The 10,621-nt window shown below is 41.4% G+C and overlaps 2 non-coding genes across 2 annotated transcripts; one reads left to right on the top strand and one right to left on the bottom strand.

Moving 5' to 3' along the window:
- Window positions 1–952: 952 nt before the first annotated feature.
- Window positions 953–1,025, bottom strand: TRNAV-AAC (transfer RNA valine (anticodon AAC)). The gene has a single exon. It is a non-coding gene; the product is annotated as a tRNA-Val (tRNA).
- A 9,154-nt stretch (window positions 1,026–10,179) lies between these two features.
- Window positions 10,180–10,252, top strand: TRNAV-UAC (transfer RNA valine (anticodon UAC)). The gene has a single exon. It is a non-coding gene; the product is annotated as a tRNA-Val (tRNA).
- The last annotated feature ends 369 nt before the right edge of the window (window positions 10,253–10,621 follow it).

Genomic DNA, 10,621 nt, shown 5'->3' with positions numbered 1-10,621 from the left:
CTCCTTTGTGAGGGCATAACTTCCCTGTGGCGCAGTTCTTTGTTGGTTAAGATACAGTACCCTTCATGGAACAGTCCACCCCTAGGTACGGAAACAATGAAAATAATGAGTTTCAGCTTGTACTGTTATTCCTTTCTGGAACTTTCCATAATGATTTTAACAAACACTCACACATAGTGGTTTCCAGCATTAACTACGACCGCTTACCAAACTTGTAAATAAAAATAGATTTTAGTCTATGCAGCCTGCTTCAGCCTCACTACTTTTGGCCAAGCACGTGCATACCTTTAAGATCCCCTATTTCATGTCCGGAAAACCTGGTGGTGTAGTAAGGTGCTATGACTGCTAACCAAAAGCTTGGCAGTTCGAATCCACCAAGCGCTCCTTGGAAACTCTGTGGAGCATTTCTACCCTATTGTATGGGGCTGCTATGGTCAGAATTGATTCCATGGCAATGGGCTTTTTTTTTTTTTTTTTTTTTAATTTGTTTTATTTCTTGTCCAGCGCCTTGGTGGCGATTTGCTTAACAGCTTGGTTGTTATCTGAAATGTCAGCAGTTCGAGTCTAAGGTCTCCTGTAGGAAAATTAATGGGGCCGTTATGCTGAGTCCCATAGCGTCTCTGTGAGTCGTAAGTGACCTGACAGCAACTTTTTTTTTTTTTGTATACAGCAGCCACTCTATTGTCTCAGGACTCTTCACTTTGAATCCTGTGCCAGAGAACGATGGAGACCTCGCCTTTCTAACGGGTGCAGAAACTTTTGTAACTCAGCGGGAAATGGAAAACCTGACAAGCGTCCGGGGCCGGGCGAGGAGGCAAGTCAAGCACATTATTCTTTTAATTTAAAGTCAGGTGCTACAAAAGGAAAGCGAAGGTTAGGGGATTCGTTGAAGCATGTTCGGATTAAGAGTTTGTGCAGTGAAAATCAGAACTCACAAAAGCAACGCCCAGTTTGCTTCCGCCCGGTTTCGAACCGGGGACCTTTCGCGTGTTAGGCGAACGTGATAACCACTACACTACGGAAACTCGCCTGTCCTCTTTTCTTTCCCGTTTGTAATTGATTAATAGGAAATATGTGCTTTCCTTCAGGATATTTTCAGGTTGAGAAACATTTTTTCCCCTTGTACTTCCCCATTCTTATAATCAGCAGTATCAAAACTCGAGAAATCATAGTCAAGCGAATGCTACTCCCAGGGTCCCAATTCCTTTACAAGCACCAGGAAAATCACCGGCAAGTTTCAAGAAATTTCTTGATAAATTCTGATCTCATTTCTCTGCTGGTGAAAGACGCAATGATCTTCATCTCTCCATGACTGAACATGAACCCTTAGAAAATAGTAAGAAAGGACTGGTTTCAGTAGGCCCTCGGCAATTTGTGCCTCGGCACTAGCGAGAGAGACCGAAGAGCAGAGGGCGTGGGTGTCGGGCTGTGCCCAGTTTCCTGCTAACCGACGGTCGCGAGGGTGGTGGCGATCTATGGAAGTGTAATCTGTGGCGAGTGAGTCTATTAGACGTGAAATGAAGCTCTATTCTGAGCATCAAACCAAGTTCTATTCTGTATCACTCATATTTTCTGTTCTGGAACGTGTAAACTCTGTGTCCGAAACCCTTAAATCTGTTTTATAGCAGGAAGATGACCATTGTGATGTACCTGACTCTTATTTGTTATTAATTTCATTGCAGCTGTCTTGAATCACTGTCCTTCCCTCGGAGACTGGAAGCAATCTGCCTTCTGTTGTTCCTGTCAGGTGCAGCCCTGTCGTTTCTGATTCACATGGACCCTATAGGACAGAGTAGAACTGTCCCATAGGGTTTCCAAGGAGCCGCTGGTGGATTTGAACTGCCGAGTTTTTGCTCAGCAGCTGAGCTCTTAACCACTACACCACCAAACGAAAAAGCCAAACCCCTTGCTGTCGAGTAGATTCCGACTCATAGAGACCCTATAGAACAGAGTAGAACTGCCCCATGGAGTTTCCACGGAGTGCCTGGTGGATTTGAACTGCTAATCTTTCTGATTAGCAGCCCCGGCCTAACCAATAAACCACCAGGGCTCTAAAATTAAACTTTCCAAAGGTCGAGTCTAGGTCAAGGTGTTCAGCACCGAAAATGTGCTTGTTCCCAAGTATTAGAAATTTTTGACTAGAGAGATTTCTCAGTCTCTGAGAAAGATCACATTATGTCTCCTTCTTTGGCAGCTAAAAAAACAAGGTGATGAAAATACTGGGGGAAAAGGAGGAGAAAAGCATGTTTCTTATTAGCACAATCTCAAGCTTGACACTATTTTCAGATCCGATCGGCAGGTTAGACAGCGATTCCATTCAACACCTATGTTTGTTCGTTAACCTTTCTCAAAAATGTGCCTTAATACTTATTTTGAAGAAATTATTGAGCAGCCCAATCTCATGCTGGTGAATAGAAGTACCAGATGGCCTTAGGGAAATGAAATGCTAGAAGGAGGAAAGGGGCACCTAAAGTGATCATTATGACAAATTTTCCCATGGTAACTTAGTTACAGTACAATTGGTGAGTAGAACAACCGATAAAAATCACAGGGTTTTCTCAGAGGAGCACAGAAAAGGGGCCTCACCCCCAGTCCTAATGATCACCACATTGGTGGCTAAACAACACTTCAGTTAATTAAAAAAAAAAAAAAAAACTGAGTTGGTTGAAGAGCAGTTGAATGGAGGGGGGATTCTGATCTTGGGTGAACAGGATAGAGAGTAAGTGGAGTACAGAGAGCTTCAGGTGTAGGTTTGAATCAGAGCCCTCAGAGAAGAGAAGGTAAGTGGAATAACAGGTGCAAGAACAGGGAGGTGAGGGAAGGTCCTGTACAGTATGGAGGTTAGATTTCAATCTGAATATGATGAGTAGGAAAGAAGTGACTGCTTTAAAAAGGAGCACAACTTTGCCCATTTTGATCCCAAGGCTTCTTTGGCTTTTGGGTAAACATTGGACAGCCTCAGAACTCAGACCTCAGACTTCTCCTCTTCTCTATTTATTCTAATATCATAAAAGCTAAGGTCATTATCTTGTGATTAATCAGCTTATTATCTCAGCATTTTATATAAAAAGCCAATTGCACTGTAGTCAATTCATCTAATATGACATGCACCTAAATCATTATCTTCATATAGTAAATAACGTCTGTATTTCAACATTCTACATAAAGAAATAGTTATAGCATGATTACATTCTTAGGGATTACATTTTTGTATTTTCATTACTTCTGAGCATCTCAAGAATTGGATCAATGGTAGAATTTCTAATTTCATTTCCATTATTTTTGAGTATTAAGGTTCATGTGCATATTAATCATAAACTGGATATATTGTTTTAGGACTCACGTATTCTGTAAAATCAAAAATCAAAAGAAATACACTTCTCATGTGGGCATCACAACCTTTCTTCCTGTCAGGATGTCCTGCTGGCGCTACTTCAAAATGATACAACATTCTCGACTACTGAACTGCTACGAATTTGGCCCAAACTAACTCTATTTCTTGTCCGAATTATTGCAGTAGCCTAACAACCTCCCTCCTGCTGGTTATCAGCTGCCTGCTAAGCCTGCCTCCAACCTTATTCTCTGTGACGTGTTGTGCCGCCCAGGTTTCCTCCTTTCAGGACCAAGGCATTCATGTCCCCATCTGACAGGAGTGTTACTCCCTCATGGAACAAATTTGAAGCCTGCTCTAGGAATTGCCCTCAGGTGCAAGGAACTGCTTCTATCAAGGTCATGTCCCCTCTCTGAAAGCAGCCCACACTAATGACTGCTCAATACATGCCTATAAAGGTCTGACTCTCTTGCCTCAACTCTGAAGGGCCATCCTATTTTCAGAGCTCCTCAAGGGATCAGCTCAGGCCTCTGTTGCTGCCTGTCAACTTTTCCCCTTGTAATCGTGCTTCCCTCACTCCCTCACAGGTGTTGTTCCCATAGCATCCCCTAATAAACTTCCTGTGTACAAATATCTAACCCATTTGCATACAGTTTGTGCCCGGAGTGGTCTAAGAAACCATACACTAAATGGGATTTTGAAGCTGGATCGCTCTGTATTCCTGTGGCAATTAATATAGTGAACACATGTTATCCTATACAAATGTCCAGACAGTCTTAATAGCTACGGAGAATATAAGGCTCATGAGATAAAAGTCTCTTTAGATACTTTTACAGAGGTATTTTGCCTATTACATTTTGCCCTAAATTGTAATTAATCAACTTTAGCCTTCCCGGAACACAGAGAAGGGGCATCTCCCCAGGATTCAGTAGCAGGTGGGCTGATCCACCTGGGACATTCTGGAGAGGAATCCTCATGTCCTGAGCCAGGGCCAAATCCAACAAATACTTCCCAGGGGTCTCTGAATCTTTCTCAAAGGCTTCTTGGGGTAGGATGAAGGAACCCTCTCTAGTGAAAGTTTCTCTCAGATGAATTCCATGAGCTCCAGAACGTCTTATTTTGCGACAGAGGAGCGAAGTTCGTTTTTGCTGGAGGTGCAGATTTTATGTTTCTTCTTCTTTTTGCAGGAGTGTGGAAAAGGGAAATAGGAAACATAAAGAGAAACTCAAAAACATAGTATCATTTAGTAATAGTTAATATTGGGTAAATGAGAAGGTTCTTTTGATGAGTGATGAGGGAGTCCACATACTTAGCAGTTTCTAAATATAAAATAACTTTTTTACTGGTGGTGGGTTAGTTCAGCTGGTTAGGAGGTGCTAATAAAGACAAGGTGCCCAGTTTGATGCCCATGCTGGGTCGAGAGAAGATGTTGCTGTACTCACTTCACACCCAGCTGAACTATTGGAAAGAGCCTCTTTGACATAAAACCTAGATCAAATGTCAACTTTATTTCTTTAATCCTAGGTAGTGACTCCTACCCTCTTTGCTCTCCCTCTAAAGGGGTGGGTGAGGAGAAGAAGAAAGAGGTTTTTGAAACAAGTGACATAAAGCCTTAAGATAGAAATTTCAGTGAAGAAATGATGCTGCGAGTGGGGATGGCCTTGCAAGTGGGTTGTGCGTCTGATGTGCATCTGACATCTTGTTCTCCCTGTCCCTTTTTCAGGGTCCAGTGCACTATATCCATATGACTGTCAAGCACTTTCTCTACCTGATTATCGCCTTATCTGACCTCTTTGGCTTTTGGGTAAACATTGTAAAGTCTCAGAGCTCAATCCTCAGGCCTCTTCTGTTTTTGTTGTCATTCTGTGGCTAAGCTCATCATCTCATGGTTACATCTTCCATGGTCTTCATTGGAGTACCATTGTGTATCTCTAGCCGACTGATTATCTCCTCTTAGAAGTCTTACAGTAATCATCTTAAACTTAACATATCCCAAAGTGGAATTCATATCTATCCTCTGAAACTGTTCCAAACATGTTGATCTCTATCTCATTTAACTGCAACTTCATCCTTCCAGCTGCTTAGGACTAAGAATTTGGGACCTTCACTGACCCCATTTTTGCTCTATTCAGCATATCCAGTCACTCTGAAAATTGTCCTTGCTTTATCTTCAAAATATACCTGGAATATGGCCAGTTCTCAGATACTCCCATTACTATTAGCTTGGCTCTAGCCATAATATTCTCTAATGTAGAATATTATTACCTGTTGCCATGGAGTTGATTCCAACTCAGGGTAACTCTATAGAACAGAGTTGAACTGCCCCATCGGGTTTCCAAGTAGCTGGTGGATTCTAACTGCTGACCTCTTGGTTAGCAGCCAACGAGCTCTTAACCATGCACCACCAGGGGTTCAGAATATTGTCAATATTTCTTATTATGTCTTGAGTTTGCTTCCATTGCCTTTAACAAGATACTGTCTACAGAATATTTAAAACCCGACAATGGCTCCTTATTGTTCTCTCTACTAAAAATGCATCATTGGATCCTTACTGTACTCAGAGGAAAAAAAAAAAAAAAAGCCAAAATCCTTATAATAATCTACAAGGCTCTACATAATGTCCCTGCTCTCTAATCAATTTCCTCTCTGACCTTTTCTCCTACCGCTCTCCCCCTTGCTCACGCTCTAAAGTTATCATTGACCTTCTTGTTGTACTTTAAATACATTAGATACCTTTCTGTCTCAGGACCTTCGCACTAACCACTGCCTTTGCTTTCAACACTCTATTCCAGATATGTGCTCTAACTCATCTTCTTCAAATATCACATTATTAGTGAATCCACCGTGGACTTCCAGAGTTTCACTATTCCTGAATGCCTTATCCTCATTCCTGATTTTTTTTGTCAATATATTTATGTACATCTAATAAACTATGTAATTTACTTAATCATTTTGCAATCTGCCTTTCTTTATCACCAGAACGTAAGGTCTATGAGGGAAAAGACTTTTTTGTGTGTTTTTAAAAATGTGTATTGTGTTTTAGGTGAAATTTAACACACCAAATTCGTTCCCATTTTACAATTTTTGTACAAATTTTCCATGACATTGGCTACAGTTTTTGCAAGGTGTCAGCATTCTCATTATTTCCATTCTATTTGTTCTATGTCCATTTATCTAGCTTCCCTACCCATTTTTGCCTTCTCGTGTTTGGGTAAATTTTGACCATTTGGTCTCGTATAGTTGATTGTTTAAGGGAACACATTCCTCGCAGGTGATATTTATTTTATAAGCCATCTATTATTTGATTGAAAGGAGGCCTCTGGAGGTGACTTCAGTTCCAAGTTAAACGGGTGTCTTAGGGCAATAGTCTCAGGGATTCCTCTAGTCTCTATCAGTTCAGTAAATCTGGCCTTGGTTAGGAATGCCGGTTTTGTTCTACATTGAGGGAAAAGTCAAAAGACTTTTTTTTATTCGTTTACTACTGTAGCATTTGTTATTAGAACCGTGTCTGGCACAGAATGTAGTTGTTGTTGTTAGGTGCAGTCTTATAGTGACTCCATGTACAATAGAATGAGACACTGCTTGGTCCTGCACAATCCGCACAATCATTGCTATGTTTGAGCTCATTGTTGCAGCCACTGTGTCAATCCATGTCATTGAGGGTCTTCCTCTTTTTTGCTGACTCTCTACCTAGCATGTGACCTTCTCCAGGGACTGGTCCCTCCTGAAAACATGTCCAAACATATAAGACAAAGTCTCAACATCTTCCCTTCTGAGGAGTATTCTGGCTTAATTTTTCAACTAGCAAACGATGAAAATGAGATCTAGAAAGATCACTGATTTTCCCTTTTCTGTAACATTGTAATATTATATGGAAACAGATGTGACTGGATGTCATACCTCGAGTTCCTTCTACTATACCAAGGTTATTGACCTCCAATAAGTGTGCTGGCAGAAGAGGTGAACGGACACGGTGCTCATGACCTAGGAGTTGAAATTGGGGCCATTGTTCCCTGTCCGTTAGTATAAAGTGACCTAGCTGGAGGTGGACTCACAAGGACACATCAACTGGTCGTGAGGTATAAAAACAATAGCTAGGGAAACCTAGAAAGCATCCTTTAGGGAAAATTTCATATAAACAAATCTTAAACAGAGCACAAAAGATCCACGTATTTTCCACTCTTCTCTTTGTATTTTAGCATTTAGTAAATAGTAAGATGTGTTGAACCAGTGAAGACCTTCCTGACTGCCATTACTCAAATCTGAACCAATGCTTCTGAAGAAAGACAATTCAAAATGTAGAATCATGTATATTTAGCAGTTTTTAGCCAGTTTGAAAAGGTGAAACTTTGAATGATATTACCCATTTATAATATTGATATATACTCGATTCTGTAACATTCCTTGAACTGGGGCAGACAAGGCTCTGGCAGTTTGCTTGTCTATTTTCCATTTTTGCCTCTTTGAACATTTGTGGAATAGACTCTTTCTTCTTGCTTTTTTATAACTTTGTGATGATTTCAGCCCAGGACATCCCTCACTTCCATGTTAGTTTCTATTACCAGAATGAGAGTTTTAACTTTTTTTAACCTTCACACTGTTTGGGGTCAGCTTTCCCATCAGCAGCTATCAAGTGTAACAACTTCATCATATCACAGCCAGCATTTCTGAACATGAAGGCTCTACTATGTGGAGAGGCTAGGCTGAATTAGCACCCTGTACATCGGGAGCTCACAGATTCTTTGACCAGAAGTACACGATAAAAGTGTCAAAGTTTTAAGGGTGCTGGAAATACAGTTTGAAGAGATTGAGCTCATTTCAGAGGTGAATGAGGATAAGGAGGCCTGATTAGCACAGGAACTCCATACAAAACTTGGGATGGCCCACCATCCTTCTGAAAGGTTTGTGTTTCACAACAATTCAGTATGAAGGATTTATTTCTGCATTTGCAGACAAGATAAATAGCCATATAAAAACATAAGTCCATTGAGATGCTGCTGGTTTTTCAACTCAACAGCTTAACTACTTATCCTTCATACTTTTCGGGTAATGTCACTGTTGTTATGTGGTGTTGAGCTGGTTCTGACTCATAGCGACCCTATGCACAACAGAACGGAATACTGCCTGGTCCTGAGCCATCCTTACAATCGTTGTTATGCTTTAGCTCATTGTTGCAGCCACTGTGTCAATCCACCTCATTGAGGGTCTTCCTCTTTTTCGCTGACCCTGTACTCTGCCAAGCATGATGTCCTCCAGGGACTGATTCTTCCGGACAACATGTCCAAAGTATGTAAGATGCATTTTCGCCATCCTTGCCTCTAAGGAGCATTCTGGCTGTACTTCTTCTAAGACGGATTTGTTCGTTCTTTTGACAATCCATGGTATATTCAATATTCTTCACCAACACCACAATTCAAAGGCGTCAATTCTTCTTCAGTCTTCCTTATTCATTCTCCAGCTTTCACATGCGTATCATGCGATTGAAAATACCATGTCTTGGGTCAGCACACCTTAGTCTTCAAGGTAACATCTTTGCTCTTCAACACTTTGAAGAGGTCCTTTGCAGCAGATTTGCCCAATGCAATGCATCTTTTGATTTCTTGACTGCTCCTTCCAGTGCTATTGATTGTGGATCCAAGTAATATGAAATTCTTGACAACTTCAATCTTTTCTCCATTTATCATGATGTTGGTCATTGGTCTAGTTGTCACCATCCCAGACCGAAGACAAGTTTAGTTCAATGGACTTTCAAATCAGTGAGGAACGGATTCTGAGAGAAGATTGGACACTGCTTGGCCCCACGAGAATTGCTCCCGAGGTAAAGATTTAACGTTTAGACTAGCCATACCTCCGTGGGCCTCACATCATACTAAAATTGTGTGCCTGCCTCACCTCCCCAAGACAGCTGAAGGATTTCCCCCAACATGTAGCAGATACACTGATACAGAAAGGCCCTGGTGACATTAAGATTAAGAGCTCAGCTGCTAAGTAAAGTGTTAGCAGCTGCTCCATAGAAACCCTATGGAAGAGTGAATTGGCTTGATGGCAACAGGTATTGATGTACTATTGTGTGCCAGTCCCTGCCAATACAAAGGTAGCAAAACAGATGTGGTCCCTGACATAATGATGTCTTAGTTTCTTCGTGCTGCTGTGACTGAAATAGCACTGGCTCCACTGGGGATCAAACCCATGATCTTGTGCATGTAAAGCTTATATGCTAATCACTACACCATGGAACCACAACAAGTACAGTCCCATGGACTACCAGAAAAACTAACAAAATGTCTTGGAAGAAGTACAGCCAGAATGCTCATTAGAAGCGAAGATGGTGAGGCCTCCTCTTAGATGCTTTCCACTTGTTATCAGGAGGGACCAGTCCTTTGGGTGGCTTAAAGAACAGGATTTTTTTTTTCTTTCTTTCTTTTTCACAGTTTAGGAGGGTAGAAGGCCAACTTCAGTATGTGTCTCTGGGGGGAGGTTCTTTCTCGTCTAGTTCAACTTTTTGATTTTGTTGTTTTTCGGTGCCATGGAGCTGGTTCTGACTCACAGCAGACCCTACAAGAAAACAAAACGCTGCCAGCTCTTGTGCCATCCCCACAACCATTGTTATGCTTGAGGCCATTGTAGCAGTGCTGTGTCAGTCCATTTCATTGAAGGTCTTTCTGTTTTTCACTGACCCTCTCATTTACCAAGCAGAATGTCCTTTTCAAAGGGCTGATCCCTTCTGATATCACGTCATACGTGAGAGGAAGTCTTGCCATCCTCACTTCTAGTGAGCATTCTGGCTGGACTTCTTCCAATACAGATTTGTTAGTTCTTCTGGATGTCCATGGGACTATACTTATAGTGGTTCCATGGTGTAGTGGTTAGCACATCTGCTTTACACGCAGAAGATCCTGGGTTCAATCCCCAGTGGAGCCAACTTAATCTTTTAGCAGCCTGCAATCCTACTTCCTGTGCTGCTTTATGTGCTTCTAAGTAGATTCACCTGCGTCTGTTTTCTGGTAGCACCTGTCTTCCACCCAGCGTGTGCTCCCTTGTCTTTGACTCTAACCTGCTGTTTTCATCTCAAGTGTTAGTAGGTTTAGGACACATTCTACAGCGATACGGCCTCACTGATAGAACAAAGAAATCCTATTGCCAAATGGGATTTCGTCCAGAGATATAGGGGTTAAAATTTTCAACACATATTTCTGGAGGATTCAATTCAACCTGTAACAACAATATGTTAAAATTATTATTAACCTTTTTAAAAACAGTCAAACTGTTTTCTAAAGTGGCAGTGTCATT

This window comes from Elephas maximus, chromosome 1, assembly GCF_024166365.1.
Source record: "Elephas maximus indicus isolate mEleMax1 chromosome 1, mEleMax1 primary haplotype, whole genome shotgun sequence".
In the NCBI taxonomy this organism is placed as follows: Eukaryota; Metazoa; Chordata; class Mammalia; order Proboscidea; family Elephantidae; genus Elephas; species Elephas maximus.
This window is presented reverse-complemented; position numbering and strand designations above follow the sequence as displayed.